This window comes from Eulemur rufifrons, chromosome 8 (genome assembly GCF_041146395.1).
Source record: "Eulemur rufifrons isolate Redbay chromosome 8, OSU_ERuf_1, whole genome shotgun sequence".
Taxonomy (NCBI): domain Eukaryota; kingdom Metazoa; phylum Chordata; class Mammalia; order Primates; family Lemuridae; genus Eulemur; species Eulemur rufifrons.
In genome coordinates, this window is record NC_090990.1 from 123,786,526 (window position 1) to 123,793,175 (window position 6,650).

The following is a 6,650-nucleotide window of genomic DNA, read 5'->3' on the forward strand; positions in this document are numbered from 1 at the left end:
TTCTGTGAGCCACTCTAGCAAATTAAACCCAAAGAGGGGATCACGGGAACCCCAACTTGAAGCCTGTTGGTCCTAAGTTCCAGAAGCCCAAACTTAATGAGTGGTGGGGTGAGGGGCAGGCTCATGGCTTGTGGGACTGAGCCCTCGGCCCATGGCATCTGACGCTCTCTCCAGGTATTAACAGATAGAGTCAGAATTGAATTGGAGGACACTCCGCTGGTGTCACTGCAGAACCGACAACTTGCTTGGTGTGTAGGGAGAAACCTTCCCACAGTGAATGGTCACAGAAGTCTTGATTGTTGTGTGAGAGCAGAGGAAAAACACGGTGTGAGTTTTTCCAACATTCAGCAAGTCTACGAGTTGAAGAGCAGGTTCAAAGCAGGTGTGGGCCGTCAATTTCTGCTACCCTTCCCCGGTTCCTAGAACTTAACCCAGTGCATTAGTTTCCTATGCCTGCTGTAACGAACTTTCAGCAATTTCACGGCTTAAAACAAGACGAATTCATTATCTTACAGCTCTGAAGGTCCGAAGCCCAAAATGATTTCACTTGGCCAAAACCAAGTTGTCAGGGCCGCACTCCCTCCAGAGGCTCTGGGAGAGAATCCTTTCCTTGGCCTTTTTCAGCTTCTAGAGCTGCATTCCTTGGCTCAGAGCGCCTTCCTCTGTCTTTAAAGCCAGCAGCTCAGCATCTTCAAACCTCTCTCTGCCCCCATTGCTTTCGTCCTCTCTGTGTAGTCAGATTTCCCTCTGTCACACACTCCTAAGGACAGAGCCCACTCAGACAGTCCACGATAACTTCCCATCTCAAGTTCCTTAACTCAGTCATGTCTGCAAGTCCCTTTTTTTGCCAAACAAGGGAACACGCACAGGTCCCGGGAATTAGGACTTGGACACGTGGGGGGCATCATTCCTACCACACCCAGCATGGTCCGAAGCATGTTCCAGGACGTCGTTAGCTATTGTGTTTCTCAAATTTACCTGAACAAAGATTGGAACAAAATTTTTTTTACCTGAAAACAAAAAATCAGTTAATGAAGCATCTTATGAGAGCAATAATATCACAGAACATAACTTAGAGAAACATTGACTTAATCAAGAGGCCAAGGCCTTCCTCTGATTTGGAAGTTGTGTCATTGAGTCAAATTTTCCTGGGGTCTTCTTTTTTTCTCCACTACTATTTTGATACACTTTTGAGAATTAAGGAGCAGAAGGTACCCTTCTCGCTTCCTCCGCCACCTGATCTTACCACCTAGAAGTAACTGCTGTTAATGCTTGGGTGCACGTTTTTCCTAGGATTTTCTTAGGGGGAATAACTGCTAAGTTACCTTGGATCCTGATGAGAGTGCATGTAAATGGTCCCCAACTCATATTCTTTTATATGCATTTATGATTTCTTTGATACATTCCTGTGCTAAACGTACTGATAGAAGTTTTTTGGGGATTTTTTTTTTTTTCTGTCGCTATGTTGTTCAGGCTTGGCCATGAACTCCTGGGCTCAAGTGATCCTCTAGCCTCAGCTTTCCAAGTAGTTGGGACTACACATGTGGACCACCACACCTGGTTTGGAATTGTTTTAATGTAAGAAAGAAGAAAAAAAAATGCAAAGAAGTCTCATGTTGGTTTGCTTCTTTGCAGTAGCTCAGAATCCTGATCTCTGACTTTGCTTTTTAGTGACCCCGTGGAGAAGCAGCCCCTGACTCCTCCCTGACTCCGGAAGGTCTTTTGCATATAAAAGGTAGCCACTGAGCCCTTTCTTCTCTGCTGCACTTTATTCCTCACACAGAGACCCTACTGCTGCCTGAGGCAAGAATGCGGCAGAATGGAAGTTGGCTGAAGTTTCATAACCCCACCCCTCCGAGCCATCCAGCAGAAACTTCTAGAGCGGGAGCCCCCTGAGACCTTGCCTGCTTTTTACAGTGCAGGGTCTCCACCCCAGCTTCTCTGAAGTGCCTAGGTCTGAGTCGGGCTTTCCTCTGAAGTAAAGATGAATCCTTGGTTTTTCTTTCTAAAGACCTGTCTTGTTTCAGGGTCTGAGGTGCAATAAGTTGGCCAAGGGAATTAAGGACACAACTCAGCAGTTAGATGATGCTGTGAAGAACTATCAAAAACTCAGATCAGTAACGAGCCATCTTTTCAGAGTAAATCAGATTACATCACACTTCTTGCTTTAGACCCTACTATGGCTTTTAGCTGCAGTTAGTAGGCTGGGCACCGCTCACGCCTGTAATCCTCCACTCTGGGAGGCCGAGGTGGGAAGATCACTTGAGTCCAGGAGTTTGTGACCAGCCTGAGCAAGAGCAAGACCCCCTCTCTACAAAATATTAAAAAATTAGCTGGGTGTGGTGGCATGCACCTGTAGTCCCAGCTGCTACGGAGGCTGAGGCGAGAGGATCGCTTGAGCCCAGGAGTTTGAGGTTGCAGTGAGCTGTGATGACGCCACTGTACTCTAGCCCAGGCAAGAGTGAGACCCTGTCTCAACAAAACAAAACAAAACAAAATTGCAGTTAGTATAAGATCAAAACTCCTTATGTGACAGACTAGAGGTTGTCCCAAAAGTCTCCATCCATAGGGAAAACAGGAAACTTTTTTACAAAATTTTTCCTTTGTAGTTTCCATGCAAAGGAAAACTTTTGTAATGAATATTTTGTAGGTAAAGGTACATTTAGCTACAGTTTCCTGTTTTCCTTACATATGGCGACACCCTGTAGAGTGCAGTGGCTATTCACAGGTGTGATGTAGCACACTGCAGCCTCGAACTCCTGGCTCAGCCTCCCCAGGAGCTAGGATTGCAGGCATGTGCCACTGCGGCCCGGCCATTGATTTCATCTTACATCACTCTCTCTGATTACTCTCCCCGTTCACCTGTTGATTACTCGGCTATGCTTACTCTTGCCTCAGGGACCTCACATTTGCTGCTCCCTCTTCCTCTTAGAGCACGTTTTCCCCAGATCTTCACCTTTCAGTCTCCTTAAAGCTAAAGTAACCGTATACACCCCTTATCTCACTACCCTACTTTATTTACTTCAGAGTATTTACTGCTATTCGAAATTGTTTGCATGGTAATTATATCTTCCCCAACTAGAAACCTGTAAGCAAGAAATATCAAGTCACTGGGCTCACAGCAAGTGCTCAAGGTTTGAATAAGTGAGTAGAAAGGCTGGGTTCAAGCCTCACTACTCAGTGTGGTCCAGGGACCAGCAGCATCTGCTTGTTAGAGATGCAGGGGCTGGGCACGGTGCCTCACACCTGTAATCCCAGCACTTTGGGAGGCCGAGGCAGGAGGATCACTTGAGCCCAGGTCACTGCACTCCAGCCTGAGCAAGAGAGACCGTTTCTCAAAACAGAAGGAAAAAAAAAATGCAGACCCTCAGTTCCCACCTCAGACCTGTGAATCTGAATCTGCATTTTAACAAGATCCTCAGGTGATCGTAAGTACGAGAGTCTGCCAAGCGCTGCTTTCGGAGCAATGGTTTTCAACTTCCAACAATTAAAGGTGCCCAGGGACACCTTTGATAGGACTAAGATTCTAATTTAATGATCCAGGCACCTGGAGTCCTAAGAGGTCTCCAGGTGAAGTTAATGGGCAGCCACGGTTGAGAACCTCTGCTTTAGCAGCCGTGCTACCCAGGTACAGCAGCCCAAGCCAGATGTAGCTACTTAAATTTAAATTAATTAAAATTAAACACTCAGTCATCAGTTGCTGTAGCCACATTTCATGTATTTAATAGCCACACGAGGGTAGGGGTTGCCTTGTTGGACAATGCAGATGGGGACTATTTCCATCGTGTCAGAAAGTTCTACTGGACAGTGTTGCTAAAGAGGGAAGGAATGGGGAGACCCTCCGTTTGTGAGTAAGGAGAGCATCTTTGGAGGCAAGTGCTGTTAGGTCTGAAATGGGAAGTGGGGCAAACCGTGGGGTCCTGCGAACATGGATACCCCGGTTGCCGACTTCTGTCAAGTGAGTCACCCCAGCAGGTGGCCCCTGTGCTTCCAGCCACAGCTTGTGGTGGCGCCTGAGCCCAGCCTTGGTGACGAGAGCCCGTGGCAGGCCGCGCACGTGTTATCATTTGAGCCTCACAAACGTCATGCATATACTTTCATTATCCCCAACTTACAGCTGGGCACGCTGAGGCTTGGGGAGGCTGATAAACTTGCCCACGGGCACATGGTCACCTGCAGCTGGGGATACTTAAGGTTCGGTACGGATCAATTAGGCATTTATTGGCTGGCAGGGTTCTCTAATTTCCACCTGTAACAAAACTCTGTGTTTCCCTATAGAAGTAAATCGACTCTTTGGAACGTACACTGCCAATAGAGTAGTAGTTAATGGTAGCAGTATTTATGCCAGTTTTTTCTCCACAAGACAAGAGAATTTAACAGAAACTCGCTTGCCAGAGAGTGTTATTCTCTACAGCAGCCATCTACCAACTGGATGCGGCCAGGCCCCGGGGTTCCCTGGAAGTGCTGTTAGTGGGAACGAGGGGGTTGCAAGGCGGAGCTCTGGGTTCTGCCCTTCCACCATGGCCCCCCTTACGTACTGGGGTTCCTCATAAAACTCCGCCCGAGCCCACTGTGCAATAGCAAAATGACAAATATGGATCATATTAGAGATGCTCCTTGGCTTACTACGGGGCTACGTCCTGATAACCCCATCGTAAATTGAAAATATTTTAAATTGAAAATGCATTTAATACAGCTAACTTACTGAGCATCATAGCTCAGCCTAGCCTACCTTAAATGTGCTCAGAACTCTTACACTAGCCTACAGTTGGGCAGAATCACTGTCCTAACACAAAGCCTATTTTCTAATAAAGCGCTGAATATCTCCTGTAATTTATTGAATACTGAAAGTGAAAAACAGAATGGGTACTCAAAGTACAGTTTCCACTGAGTGTGCATTGCTTTCACACCATTGTGAAGTTGAAAAATTATGAGTCAAACTATTAAAAAGTAGGGAGCGTCTGTACTTTGAAAAGTGTGTTAAGACTCCAAACAAAGGTGAGGCGCCAGCTTCCTCTGCAGGTCTGCCCTGGCCTGCTTCCCTGCCGCCTGTTACCTGTGCAATGAGGAAGGAGACCGCAGCAAGTTCTCCAGCCTCTTTAGGTGCATTTCTTATAAAGCAAAAAACAAGGTCGGGCGCGGTGGCTCACGCCTGTAATCCTAGCACTCTGGGAGGCCGAGGCGGGTGGATCATTTGAGCTCAGGAGTTCGAGACCAGCCTGAGCAAGAGTGAGACTCCATCTCTACTAAAAAATAGAAAGAAATTAACTGGACAACTACAAATATAGAAAAAATTAGCCAGGCATGGTGGCGGATGCCTGTAGTCCCAGCTACTCAGGAGGCTGAGGCAGGAGGATCGCTTGAGCCCAGGAGTTTGAGGTTGCTGTGAGCTAGGCTGATGCCACGGCACACTAGCCTGGGCAACAGAGTGAGACTCTGTCTCAAACAAAAAAAAAAACCCAAACCAACAAACAACCTAGCTTATTATAAATTCTTCATTATATCATTTTTTTCAAGTCAGGACCAAAAATACCCCTACCGTTCATCATCACTATCATTTCATAAAGGAACATTTTAATGTAAAAAAAGAATACCAGGTGTAAAGCTTTATGGAAAACTGTCATTTTCCATGCTTTTCTCTCCACTGGTGAAAATTTTTCATAAACTAACACTGGAGTGCATGCTGATCTAGTCCAACCTCCTCATCCCGTGCCCCGAGAGCTTCAGGACGTCACTTGGCCAAGGCTGACCATCTTTCGTGGCACTCTACCCTCACATGCTTCATCTTCAGGGCTCAAGCAACAGAGTGGTACAACGGAAAATGCATGGAGTTTAGAGTCAGGCCTGGATTCAAATCCTATCTCTAATCCTCATAGGCTATTGAGCTCTTGAAATGTGGCTAGTGCGCTCTTGAAATGTGGCTAGTGCAACCAAGGAACTGACTTTTTTGGTTTTATTTAATTTGTATTAAAATTTAAATCATCGCATGGGGCCAGTGGCCACCATATCATACAGCACAGGTCTAGTCACTGTATTTCTGTTAAGGCAGTTTATGGCCACATTAGGGGTTTTCTTTTGTTTAGTTTTTGTTTTTTTGAGACAGAGTCTCGCTCTGTCACCCCAGCTAGAGTACAGTGGCATCAGCATAGCTCACTGCAACCTCAAACTCCTGGGCTCAAACGATCCTCCTGCCTTTGCCTCCCAAGTAGCTGGAACTGTAGGTGTGCACCACCACACCTGGCTAATTTTTCTATATTGTGTAGAATCGGGGCCTCACTCTTGCTCAGGCTGCTCTTGAACTCCTGGCCTCAAGCAACCCTCCACCTTGGCCTCCTAAAGTGCTAGGATTACAGGTGTGAGCCACCACACATGGCCCACATTAGTTTTTGGAGCTACTATCTCACTCTGCCAACTTGCACTGTTTTCAAAATCAACTAAAACCTTCTAAGTCTTCCTCATTTTCATATATGCAATCAAATCTTTGTATCCAAATGTTAAGTTTCATCTTCTTAAATTTAGTCTATTGCTTCAGTTTTTAAGCAATAGAAACAATCTCTAAATGGAGAGTTTTTAAAAAAATGCTTACAGTTATCCTAAGTATTAGTTGCAAGTGATACTATTATCCTAACTAGAGCTAAAAGGTTGTGCTT